This window comes from Molossus molossus, unplaced genomic scaffold (assembly GCF_014108415.1).
Source record: "Molossus molossus isolate mMolMol1 unplaced genomic scaffold, mMolMol1.p scaffold_m16_p_6, whole genome shotgun sequence".
NCBI classification, from domain to species: domain Eukaryota; kingdom Metazoa; phylum Chordata; class Mammalia; order Chiroptera; family Molossidae; genus Molossus; species Molossus molossus.
In genome coordinates, this window is record NW_023425399.1 from 6192242 (window position 1) to 6206132 (window position 13891).

At 43.3% G+C, this 13891-nt stretch overlaps 1 protein-coding gene across 2 annotated transcripts in view; it reads left to right on the forward strand.

The window, feature by feature from the left end:
• The first annotated feature begins 8655 nt into the window (after positions 1-8655).
• The window catches only part of ZNF217 (zinc finger protein 217), a 39626-nt gene continuing 34390 nt past the window's right edge, over positions 8656-13891 (forward strand). For both annotated transcript variants that reach the window (XM_036244323.1, XM_036244324.1), the window contains exons 1-2: positions 8656-8770; positions 10142-10327. The gene's annotated coding sequence lies outside the window, so the exon portion shown is untranslated. The remainder of the gene's footprint in view (positions 8771-10141; positions 10328-13891) is intronic.

The following is a 13891-nucleotide window of genomic DNA, read 5'->3' on the forward strand; positions in this document are numbered from 1 at the left end:
ATATTGCTTTAGTGTGTGAGTACATAGCAAAATATGTGTCCAATGTTATCTTTAATTCCGGCACATCTCAATTTTAGAATTAAAAGAAAAAAAAAAACAAAACACAAAAATAAGTCAACCCTCTGTCTCTTTGTCTCCCTCTGCACGTAAACAGCCCTAAGTTTTAATGCAGAAGGAAGACATCCAGTCTTCCGGCGTTACTGCTGTTGTATCGAGCTCCGAGCTATAAACCCAGAAGATGTCTCCAATGACTCATTGCTGGGATAAATGTTGCTAATGTTAAAGGTATGCAAATAGAGCCCAAACGGGTGAAGGAGGACTCTGCAATTCGATAAATAAAGTTGAGAATGTTACTGTGGTTACCGCGGACTCTATTTGCATACAGGCTTATCTTGTTTTTAAAGCAGGAGGAGAGAAAAAAAAAAAAAAAAAAGAGGAGGAAGAGAAAAATCCCAACTTTCACCGCCTGGTCTCAGAATACAATCTCTTAAACAGGCCCAACTGTTCCAGCCATGTTAACCAGCAAAAAAAGTGCTTTGTGTGGAAGAATCCAAAACGCATTCAACACATTTGCTAGTATGTAGAATGCAAACACGGCACTGGCCTCGGGTCATCTTACTGAGAAAATTGCACAATCAAAGTTTTTGTCACTCAAGGGTGGTGTGTTAGGTCAGGACTGATTCTGTTGCTACTCAGGTTTCAGGAGTGGCTTTGCCTGGGTTGTTGGGCTCATCACTAGTGGGTCCCTGGCTCGGCTTCCAAGTCAGACGCACAGTCAGACTGAAAGAGAATGAAATAGACAAAAACAAAAAACAAAAAACAAAAAGTGGCGCCCCATCGGAGATCCTGACGCTATAGATCAAATTACAGATCTCGCAGCCTTGGATCCTGTGAATGAAAGCCAGGATGACTCGTCATTTGGGAAGGGAAGCTCACACTGTACCTCTGTGTAAGCAGGTATTTGTCCATCAGGGGCTCTGGAGAACACGGAGCTTCACTGCACTGCTCATCCATGTACGGTGGAAATAGTTCAAGGAAATACGATGAGCAAAGTCCATACTGACTCAGAAAGAGAATGGATTTGAATAAATGCTTCAGAAAATGATTAAATTAATCACACCTGCAGATAGGACTGAGGGAAAGCTCATGGGAGGCAGGGGCCCTACAGAACAGCCCCCCCCACACACACACCTGGGCGTGGGGGGGGGGGTCTCCAGCCCTCAATTTAGCATCTTAAGAACTACCTGGCCTGGTAGTTCAGTTGGTTTGAGCCTCGTCCAGTTACAACAAGGTTGTGGGTTCGATCTCTGGTAGGGGCACATACAAGAAGCAACCAGTGGATGCATGAATAAGAGGGACAGCGAATCAATGTTTCTCTCTCTCTCTCTCTCTCTCTCTCTCAATTAAGAAAAAGGAAAAAAAAAAATCAGGTTGGAAGTGTCCAGAGAATGTGTAAAATACACTTGGAACCATACGAATGCTGTGAAGATGCATTTCATAATATCATTAGGTGTTTTCTTTTATATGGGTATTTAATCTAGTTTGGGGGACATTGTCAAGCCTTTTCTGACAATTTTACTGGTGGACAAAATGGAGCAGGTTTTCTGTTCAGAGTTCCTGGGTACACCCCACCCCCCAAATACGGCTGGATTCTGAAATGGAAAGTGAGAGGAGGGAGGAGTGATAAGAACCGGATGTACTGACAAAGAGAGGTGGCATGTTCCTTATTTAAGAAGCTTGTCCCTTAAAATTAGAATACAGCCACATGCGTTACTGTACTTAAAAAAAAAAAAAAGAGCACCTACATATGTGGTTTTGGAAAGAAGCTAATACCTGCTTCTGGTATTCAATTCAAGAGATAAAAAGGGACGGAGGAAAAGCTAGCCCCTCCCCCTCCCCCGCAGCCTCCCAGCACCCCACTCTGGTCACCACAAAGACCAGAGTGAAGTTTGTGTTTTTTTGGTTAATCCTCACCTGAGGATATTTTTTCCATTAATTTTGTTAGAGTGGAAGGGAGGAAAGGAGAGAGAGAGAAACATCGATGTGAGACACACTGATTGGCTGCCTCGCCTCCCGTAGGACCCCTACCGGGTGGGCCGTGCCCTTGACCCGAATGGGAATGGAACCCGGGACCCTTTGGTCCACAGGCTGATGCTCTAACCCCTGGGCCAAACTGGCCAGGGCGAAGGTTTTTTTTTTAAGGAGATAATTACCCTATCAATTTGGTTTTCTTTTACAATGGGAATACACTTTTGTGGTCTTTATTCCTGGGTAATTCCCTCTGAAATACCTTAGGATACAGAGGGATTTAAAAAAAAAAAAGTGTTGTTAAAACCTGTTAGGGTTTTGCCCTGGCCGGTTTGGCTCAGCGGTTGGAGCTTCAGCCTGCGGACCAGAGAGTCCCGATTCGGTTCTCACTAGGGGCACGTACCAAAAACAAAACAAAACAAAAAAAACCCGTTAGGGTTTTAATTCAGCTATCGGTGAAACCTTTTGCCTTTCCCTGCTTCCTTTGCACAGGTCTTCTGCCCCATCCTGCTTGACCCAAAGGAGTTGTGGGAGGGTGGCGAGGGGAGATGGGAGATGTCCAGCATCTGTAGTTTCTCATTGTTTTTTCCTTATTGATTATAGAGAGAGAAGAAGGGAGAGGGAGAAAGAGTCGGAAACATGGATGAGAGAGAACATCGACTGGCCGCCTCCCGCATGCCCCCCACCGGGGATCGGGCCCACAGCCTGGGCATGTGCCCTGACCGGGAATCAAACCGATGACCTCAACCACTGAGCCACACCGGCCGGGCTGTACGTTTCTAAATGTTTATAAGAGAAAGGAAACAAGACATGATTCAAGAAACGAACATTTTTAACACATGAAGAAAATCGTCACTGGAGAGATCCAGTGAAAAAGAACAGGGTACCACCAAGTACTGAGCCATCTTCCGGGGGTTACCAGCAGCCCTGGCTGGATGCCCAGTGGGTGAGAGCCTCATCCCAGTACTCGAGGCTTGGGACATACAGGGAACCCACCACTGACTGCGTGAACAGGTGGAGAAGAAACTGATGTCTCTCCCTCTCCCTCCTCCCCTAGTCTCTCTTTCTAAAACTCAATCAATAAATAAAAAATTTAAATATATATAAAATAAACAAACAAACAAACAAACAGAGCTGCAAGTAAACACCAGCAGGGCAATGTGGTAGTTTCTGAGTGTTATTTGTTGGGTTTGTGGGTGATTTCTGCAGGTTTCAAACTTTGTATAATAAGCAATAAGCCCTTCTAACCATAAACATTTTTAAAAAGTGCTTTTTAAAGTTTGTGCCTTGCATACTAGAATGTATCCTCTGATCTTTTCTAAGAATCTTACAAACTTTGAGAATTCTTGTACTTCAAATATGGCAGGTTTATAGGCCTAATAGCAACATTATTCTAGCTTATTGTGCAATTATTCCAAATAATTCTGATTCATTGCTGTGGCCTCTACTTATTCTACATATGTTTGTTCAACACGTATTTAAATATAGTTTAACTGATGATATCTATACAATTTCCACACCTATCCCTATATTTTGGAAGATGGTATTTTTAACATTATGCAGGACATTCTGTATCAGTTCAATAAATTTAAATTAAATTAGAATACTAAGGATCTGATCGATTTTTTTTTTTTTGGCACGTGCCCCTAGCGGGAACCGAACCTGGGTCTCTCTGGTCTGCAGGCCAATGTTCCAACCTCTGAGCCAAACCGGTCAGGGCTGATTGATTTTTTTTTAGTGTGTGTGTGTGTGTGTGTGTGTGTGTGTATATATATTTTTTTATCCTCACCCAAGGACATTTTTGCATTTATCTTGAGACAGAGAGAGAAGGAGAAAGAAAGAGAGAGAGAGAGAGAAGCATCGATGTGAGAGAGATACATCGACTGGTTGCCACCCACACGACCCCAACCATGGCCGGGGACAAACTGCACCCGAGGTACGTGCCCTTAGCGGGAACAGAACCAAGGCCTATCTGGTCCACAGGCTGATGCTCTAACCGCTGAGCTAAACCACCCAGGGCAATGGGTATATTTTGACACCTACAAAAAGCCTGAGAATGGACCACAGCCACTCTATCAATATTCTACAAACTCCCCTGGCAGCAGCCTCTTGGTTTGATCAACTTAATGATTCATTTATAGTTGTAATGATATTTTTCAGTTGTATGCCTATGTGTACTTAAAAAGGACAAAAATAAGTTTGAGGGGGGAAAAACATTTTAATTGTTTTCAAATGTTCCAATAAAACTCAAACCCATGCTCTCTTGCTCAAGAATTTCCTCGCCAGATTATTACATACTTGCTTGCCAAATCTCTCTAGCTTTCTCCTGTTTTCTTAATCTTAGGAATTACAGACAATATTAAGGGTTGCTGGCTGGTCAGAACATGTAAATGTTTTCAAAAGGCTTTTAAACATTCAAATGTCATAGGAAGGGATGAAAAAAAAATCAGATCTCCACTCTTAAAAACAACTAAAAATTTATGAGTCAGAAAAATAGCAAAATAATCTTAAGAACCCCCCCCCAAAAAGGTGTTTTTTTTGGGGGGGGGCATTCATGTTTAAATAACCATTTGTTATCTTCAACTGTAGTTCCTACTGAGAACATCCTAACAAACGGCCGGCTGGTCTGTGACTAAGGAAATACTCTAACTTATGATCCACTGATAGGAGGAGAAATATCAACAAGGCCAGGAGGTCACTATCTAACAGACTGTGGCACCAGAGCAGGCCCAGCTCGAGGGTGAAGGAAGAAGTAAGTGGTGGTTTTGCCTAAACCATGACCAGTCTGCTAAGATTAGTTCAGTCCACTGAACACCAGGGGGGCACCGTGCTCACCGGGTTCCATGTAGACTGAATATAGCGGGATTACTGTGGATGGTGTTGTCCCGTGTTCAGAGCGGAAGCTCTGAATTGTTACAGGTGAAATCCCAGCATTTCCCTGACGGATTTGCAGTGTTTTGCGCGGTACTTGAAAACTAGGAAAGACACAGCATCTTTAGTAACTGGGAAACGTGAAGAGAAGAGCAGAAATCGTTTTCTAATCGACAGAAATGGGAGGAAACAAACCTTCAGAGTGAATTCAAATTCCATCTTTTTGTCACAAGCCAAACTCTCTGAGACGCGAATGCTATCCCCCAAATATTCATAGCAACGATTTTACTTCAATCTTGATTTCTTTGAAGGTGGAAGAAAACTCAGCTTTTTGGGGTTCAGGATCATATCTTACGATGTGCTGGTTTTATAAAAATTATTTTCAAGAAAAATAAAACAACTCTGTCATCTGTATGTCTCCATAAAGACAATATCATAGTCATAGGGCAATTTCCATGCACCCTCACAGTATCTTGTGATATAAGGAGGGAGTGGGGAAACTGAGTCAGGGGTAGAATCAAATTGTTGCTCTAACATGATCCAAGAACACCAAAAGCCCAAGGTCTATTTAATTCATGAATTAATTAATTTTTATGTTTATTTTTTTCGTATGTGCCCCTAGCGGGAACCGAACCTGGAACTCTATGGTCCACAGGCCGATGCTCTAACAGTTAGAGTCTAACCACTGAGCCAAACCGGCCAGGGCAAGGCTTTCATTCTTAAGAGATCCAATCAAGGGGTGGCCTACCCCACTCAACAGCTTCAGATAATCTCAAATGCCAGGAGATGTCATCAGAAGAAATAAAATTCCTAAGCAAACCTTCTTTGCTCCTTCTGAGACACCTGAGAAGATGGGTTTAAGCACATACTTCCTGTTGGGATTTAAGACTGGGCTTTTCTTCTTTATCCTCTTATTTAGAGCTAAAGCACTTCCTTAAAAACAAAATATAAATCTATCAACCTGGCGGTCAAAGAAGAGAAGTATTTGAGAAGACAGAGTTCAAGGAAGAAGTAACTGGAAGGGGGAAATGGGACAATGCATCCTAGGCAGACTGAGGACCCCTCAAAGTGCAGGAGTGCAGAAATAATGTGTTTTCCAAAGAGTTGTTTTTTTTTGTGTGTGTGTGTGAATCCTCACTGGGGGATATTTTTTCCATTAATTTATTTTATTTTATTTTTTCCAGAGACAGTGGAAGGGAGAAGGGGGGAGACACACATACACACACACACACACACACACACACGTCAGTTGGTTGCCTCCCACAAGTGTCCTGACTACAGCCAGGGGATTGAACCTGCAACCCAGGTACATGTCCTTGACCAAAAATCGAACCCGAGACCTTTCAGTTCCAGGGCCCACACTCTAACCACTGAGCCACGGCCAGCCAGGGCACCAATGAGTTTTTTGAAAGTGTCCCTCAAAGCTGTCTACCACCTACCTGCCTGGCACTATTTTACATTTCTTTAAAACCTCAAAGTTCAAAGTAAATAATTGTGAATAAGGGTTAACTCCAATATTTACACAGAGAATGTTTCCTGAGAATCTGACATTTCGGTTAAGGTTGCAATCTTGTCAAAGGTGATCAAATATATCACATTGGAAAACTGTAATCTTGTTTGGAAATCTTCCTTGCGCTCTTGCATCCTGTATGAGTTCTGGCAGAGAACTTGAGTCGAGTACAAAATCAGGAACTTAATTTAAGTAATTCGTACTGAAAAAGAAACTTCTGGCCCGGTACAGGACTTTGAATCTTTGGACTATTAATAATGGAGAGAGCTGTATTTTGAAGTTGGTGAAGCTTTCGTCTATTCTGCTCCCAACTGTTATCTCAACATACACAGGGTGTCCGTGAAATCCAGAAACAAAGAATAGGCATAAGGTCACCACGACATCTTCAATCTGCAAGAACTAGACTGCGGTGGAATAGAGTGTCATGGAATAAAAGGATGAAACAAAGTAAAGCAGTTTAATAAAATAAAGTCAATTAAATAACACTGTGCAGATTCCCAGACTTTATGGAAGTCCTCTACTGAACTCGTGGGGTGCCTTGGGCCAACTGAGTAGCTGGATGAAATGGGAAACTCCACGCAGGAAGTGCTGCTGCTGCTAATTAAGGAATGTGGAACCCTTCCTTCTGAGTCAGCTGGGCGGTATGTGGAACTGTGTGTTGCTTGCCGCTTGCATGATGATTGCATGAAACTTCAGAAAGAAAACCAGAATATCTTGCCACTTAACACTTAAGAGGCAAGATGTGGGGTGTGTGTGTGTGTGTTTAAATGGTTCCTAATCTTTAAAATGGCTCTTTGCAGCTGGCCTTTTTATCAGCTGATTATATTTACAGCATCATCTCCCCGGCTGGGACAGCACTGCTAACCCATGGACAGGATATGGACCACTTACGGGCTCACATTTTCAGGTACACAGCCTTATCACAGCCCTCTGAGGATTCACTACTATGACACAGCAATAAAAACATCTCTGGGGGCCTGGCAGCTCTTATTTAAAATTTTTTTTTTGGAGGAAAAAAAAAAATCAATGTTGATTTCTTTTATTTCAAATGTAATACAGGCATATTATTACAAATTATTTTCTTGAAAACAATTCAAGAAAACTAGGAGATAGGAAAAGGTGGTGCAGATCTCATAGTCAAAAAACAACCATTTAAAAAATGTTTATATATGGCCACTGGCCATATTTGTCTATTTTAAAAATATATATAAAATTTTGAAATGTATGCAAACATAGAATAATAAATAAGTAAATAAATAAATAATAAAATGAACCCTTTATCCCCAACACCCAGTTCTGCAGTTTCAAGATGTTAAGCACATTTGTCTCAATTCTTCAGTTTTCTAAATTTCCTAAAGTATTACAAATTCCAACACATCCTGTCATTCTCCTAAATATATGTCTTCAATATATGTCTCTAAATATCTAGGTACATTTTTTTCTAATGACCCACAACGCCACTATCACAGCTCATGAATTAACAGTAAGTTCTCAGTATCACATAATGTACTGTCCATACTAAAATTTCCCCAGTAAGAACACCAATTTAAAACATGTATGTATACCTCTACCCTCCCTTTTTGTTTACTAATAAATAAAAAAAAAAAATTACAGTTTGTTAAAAAGACAGTCGTGCATTTTGACTTTTTTTTTTTTTTCTCCAGCTTGCTATTATAACTATTTCCCAATGGCATATTTTCAAAACTTTCTAATTGCGAAATGGCTGTGTGCAAGAGAGTGTGTGTATGTGTGTGGGGGGTGGGTTAGGCTGGGTGATTAATTATTCCTCGGTAGGTCTGCTTCCACGTATATATGGAGAGGGTGTGTTTTTCTTCCTCTTCGAGTCAACTTGCTGCCGCCGAGTATCTTTGTTCCCAACACCTTTCCCTTGGTCAGGGCTATTTCCTTAGGATCCATTCCAGGAGTGTTATTACTGCCCAAATGTACGAACATGGCCAGGCCCTTGACTTGTGTCCCTGACTTGTTTACAAAAGGACTGTACCAATTTACACTTCCACTTACAAAGGATGAGAGCGCCTCTATTAAAATGCTCCCAGGCAGCCCTTTCCAGAGCTCTTACAGAAATCATTGGCTGGGGCTGCCTTGTGTTTGTAACCATCTCAGAATAAATAAATACACATTTTCTCTCCCTCTCTCTCTCTCTAGCTCGGTCTGAAAACACGGCATGCGCAGCCTGCCCAACAACCACAAACTAACTTTGATTAGAAGAGAAACCGGTCTATTTGAAAACGTGGTAATGAGATAGTTTCCACCCCCCGGGAAGCCCAGTCCTGGAGGGGGAGGGGCGCCTGCGGTCCTTCTAGCCTCTCTTCCCATCCTCAAGAAGGTAGAAATGAACAGGTCAGCGTTCTCTTCCTTTCCTTTACGATTTTGGGGTCTTTGTTTATTTGTATTTATTTTTCTCTCCCTTGGTGTAGAGCTGGGTATTGTACTTGTTTCCATCTGGCTGGGTTGAGGATGCAAGAATACGGTTGAAAACTAGCAGCAAAGTTTGGTGGCGCTTCCTGTGGGCGCAGCCCCGCAGTACCGGGTAACAGAGGATTAAGGCAGAGCCATTTTAGCTGCGAGTCCAAATTCTACTTTGTTTCCTTGGGGACACGTTGTTCTTATGTGTTGACTTCACATAAAATAGTCTCAGGAACTGTGTATTTCGGTGCATAGCATGCTTATTTTCTTGAGCGAATAGAGCATATCAGTTACCAAGTCCTTGTAGAAAATTCAGTGGTATGGGTTTGGAGAAATTTATGTGACAGATTTGTGTGTGTGTGTGTGTGTGTGGTTTGGAGGCAGGGAGAAAGAAAAACTATCTTCATTGCTGTCGTGTTTATGGGGGAGGAAAAAAAAAGGAACTTGATAAGAAACTACTTAGCAAGATGGTCTTTACATCTGAATCTTTATTTTTTTTTTTCCTTCTCTCTCTCTTTTTGGAAAAAGTTCAGGAAAGACAGTCCTAGTATCTTAGGTTTTTCATTGTTTCCACTCCACTCAATGAGGCTGAAGTCGTGTTTCTTAAAGCAAATGGGGAAAAAATGTAATCTCTTAAAATATTTTTAAGAGGACATGCAGGTTTGGTATTTGTAAAAAAAAAAAAAAATCTATATCTATCTATCTATCTATCTATCTATCTATCTATATTACACATATATATGTGTGTTTGTGTATATCTATATTTATATCTATCTATCTATCTATCTATCATCAACAAAATGTGCTAACCACATTTTTTAAAAAAGTTGTCAAAGAAGCCAGAGGGATTTAGTTAGGGCTGTTTTTGAGCAGGGACACATTCAGGAAGGAGAATGGCTAATGTCATTTGGGCTGATGTTTATGGAGTGATCACCATGGTCCAGGCAGTTTTAAGATTTCATCACAGTTAACTCATTTAATATTCAAAAGCCCGATATTCAAAAGTTTTAGTCCCACTTTACAGGTGAGGCGGAGAGGTGAGGTCCCCTGGGCTCAGGGCTGCCAGCCGCCAGCATTTGGATTCAGGCAGGTTCTGAGGCCGCAGTTGGTTCAGTTCTGGTTTCTGGGAAAACCCGCTGTGTAGTGTTGGGAGGTGCTGGGCAGAAAGAAGCCCTAGAGCTGTTAGTGGAGTGCTGAGGTGGGGGGCCTTTCGGTCAACTACTGAAATGTGCGTCTCGACTTAAGATTTTTTTGGTCACTTGATGCCTATTAAGGGTGTGGCTCTGACTTTAATCTCTTCTTCAGCATTTTCCCCAAATCCCAAAATCCTCTTTGAGGCGTGGCTGGAGAGGGCACACTTTATATCCCGGAGACTGCGACTGATCCGTTCCACTCCGTCCCTGCCTGGAGTCTCCGTCTCGCCTGGAGAAGATGCCCAGGGGGCCCCCGCAGGCAGGTTGTCTTCCAGCGCCCTGAGGATCGTCTCCATTGGTGGGTGTCACTGGTGCTTGAGAGTTATTCAGGTTCTGGGGCGGACAAATCTGGGTCCAAATCTGACTGTCTCTCTTACAATGTAAACATACTCGCCCCTCTTTCCCCGCCCAGGAGTAAGTATCTGGCTGAGCAGGCCTTCAGCTTCTGCCCGTGGGCAATGGTCTTCAGGATAATAGTGTCTTGCTATGTGCCAAATTCCCCCTGAGCATTTCACAAGTGAGGACTTGTTTATTCCAAATAAGCTTATCAGCGAATACTCTTAACCTCCATCTGTAACATGGGGACACAGAGGCAAAGGGAGCTCAAGGGAGGTGGCAGAGGCTGGAAGCCCAGAGTCCTGGTTTGAACCCAGAAAGCCAGGTCTAAGAGCTCGCTACCTGTATCACGGCCGGCTCAGGTGAAGCTTTCTTTCTTTCTTTTTTTTAATCCTCACCCAAGGAATTTTTGCACTTATCTTGAGATAGAGCAGGAGGGAGAGAGGGAGGAAGAGAGAGAGAAACATCGATGTGAGAGAGACACATCGAGTAGTTGCCACCCACACGACCCCAACTGGGGCCAGGGACAAACTGCAACCGAGGTACGTGCCCTTAGTGGGAACCGAACCCGAAACTCTCTGGTCTGCGGGCCAATGCTGTAACCACTGAGCAAAACCGGCCCGGGCTCAGGTGAAGCTTTCTAATCTGGGTGATGGTATTGACTTTGCCTGGGTATCCAGAAATGGCGTATGAAATGTGCTTGGCCTATAATAAGTGGGTAATCAATGATAGCTCTTTTATTCTCTATTCTTCTAAAGCCAAGGTCAACCACTTAGTATAGACAAGAATGGCCTGAGTTAGCATGGGCTATTGGATCAGGCTAGAATTCCACTTTATTCTTGTTGTAGGACCTCGAGGAAGTCAGAGCAGTTAGTAAGTCAGAAAGAGGGTTAACCTCTGGTGGCTGAGTTTCCTCATCTGCCCACCAAATTACATACACAGGCGATTAGGAGAACTAAATACCACCATGATCCGATACATTGCATATGGGGCTAAGACTCAGACACATAGCAGGGGCTCAGGAAAGTGTATTATTTTCCCCTTTCTTACCTTTATCTCTTCTTACTATTACCATTATCATTGTTGTTGTTGTAAAAGTAACCTGAAAATATGAATACACTTAAAAATCTGAATTTCAGCAGAGGAGACTTACCTGCATTACTCTTTTAGGAGTACGCTTGGTCTTATCAGTCTGTTTAATAAGCCTCTTAATATCGGGCCAGGTCATTATTCCTCTGCTCATACCATTCAGTGACTCTCAGTTTATTCATAGTTAAATGTGGTCTTTTTTTTTTTTGGTCCTTTTATTTGTATTTTATTATTATTATTATTTTATTGAGTTTATTGGGGTGACACCGGTTAATAAAATTATACAGGTTTCAATTCTATAGGTGTACAGTTCTATAATATCATCTGTATATTGTATTGTGTGTTCACTATCCCAAGTCAGGTCGCGTTCTGTCACCATTTATCCCCCCTTTATCCTCTCCTACCCACCTCGACACCCCCCTTAAATCTATTCTTTGCAATGACCCACCAACCCCGGCTTAATTTTCTGACTTGTCCCCTCTTCGTACTCCACACAAGCCACAGTGCCCGGCTGGCATCCTTGCTGTTCCTTGAGCCACTGGGCACATTGCCTTGAGGTCTTTGAGTGCCAGTCCCTTAGCCTCAAATGCCCTTTCCCCAGAACTCCGCATGGCTCCCACTGTTGCCCCCTTCGGATCTTCACTCGGCGGTCTTCACCTGTGGTCTTCTTGGGCTAGCCTATTTAACATCACCCCACCTACCCCCTGCACTCCCTCGACTCAGGTAAATAACAGCACTGATTCTTCAGCCATGTACCCCAAGGAACCTAAGGCGGGAGTTCTCCAGAGCATCATCACTGAACACACCATAAGATTCAGTGCGCTCTGTTGTGTCTGTCAGGACAGGCATGTGATAGGTTTGCTCTCCTTCTGCAGCCCCAGCACCCGGAGCAGTGGCTGATGCATGGTAGGGCCTTACTCCATTCTTGGTGCGTGAGAAAGTGAATGAATGGGGGAAGGAGTCCAGGGAGCATGTTTATTTAAACAGAACAGCTCTGGATGGGGACACTTCCCAGAGCGGCCATACTGCACAGCGTGGAGGAAACGGGCCCTCCCTTTGAGGGGCCTGCGATCCGCTCAGCTGGTGAGACAGCCCCACATCCAGCTCGAGCCAGAGCCCGGCAAATGCCGTGAAGGAGACGCTGAACGAAGGGTGACTGAACAAAGTGACAGTGGTGGCGTTGGAGTGGGCCCTGGGGGGGGGTAGGATGGGTGCAGATTGCGTTTGGCGTGTACAGGGCACGTGGTTTGGGGAGATTCCGTGTCAGGATGGGTCAGGCAGCAAGGGGATGGTAAGCAGAGAATGGTTTCTCGAGTGTTTATCAGAAGGAAGTATATGGAAATCCTAACTGTTTTAGTCACTTTTTTTTTTTTTTTTTAATCCTCATCCGAGGACATTTTTCCATTTTTTGTACAGACAGAGTGGGAGGGAGAGAGAGGAAGAGAAGGAGAGGGAAACATCGATGTGAAAGGGACATATCGAGTGGCTGCCACCCGCACGACCAACCAGGGCCGGGGACAAACTGCAACCAAGGTACGTGCCCTTAGCAGGAACCGAACCCGGGTCTGTCCGGACCGCAGGCGGACGCTCTAACCGCTGAGCCAAACAGGCCAGGGCTATTCACTATTTTTTATTCCCCAGTTTGGGATTCTATGTTAATTTTTTTTTGATTTTTATTTCTTGAGTTTAATGTGTTTTAGAGAGAGAGAGAGAAGGAGGGAGAGAGAGAGAGAGAGGGAGAGAGGGAGAGAGGGAGAGAAGCATCAATTTATTGTTTCACTTATCTATTCTTTCATTGGTTGATTTTTGTATGTACCCAGACCGGGGATGGAACCCACAACCTGGCACCTTGGTGTGTTGGGAGATGGTCCAACCAACTGAGATACTCTGCCAGGAACCTCTGTGCAAGAATCAGCAGCCTGGGTGGGGCCTCCACTGCCTCTTCCTCTCTTGGAGGCCTGCCCCTCAGTGGGAGTCTATGTTAATAGGCAACTAAGTTTTGCCCTGGCCAGTGTTATCCACGGTTAGAGTGTCAGCCACCAGACTGAAGGGTCTTGGGTTCAGTTCCTTATCAAGGGTATGTGTCTGGGTTGCAGGTTGATCTCCAGGCCTGCAGTGTTTCTCTCTGTCTCTCTCTCTCTTGCTCTCTCTTCCTCTTCCCCCTCCCTCCCTCCCTTCCACTCTCTCTAAAAATCAATAAAAACATTAAAAAAAAAATAGGCAACTAAATTTTAATTATACAGGTAGGAAAAAGATCGAAATATTTAGCCACCACTAAACGGTCCTGGATCCTTGCTCACATTTGAGAATTAATCACTTTTGGTAAGGGTTTTCCCAACTTCCATGTATTTGCATATTTCTTTCTTCCTTCTTTCTTATTTACTTATTTAATTGTAACTGACATAACATTATATTAATGTCAGGTATGCAATATTAT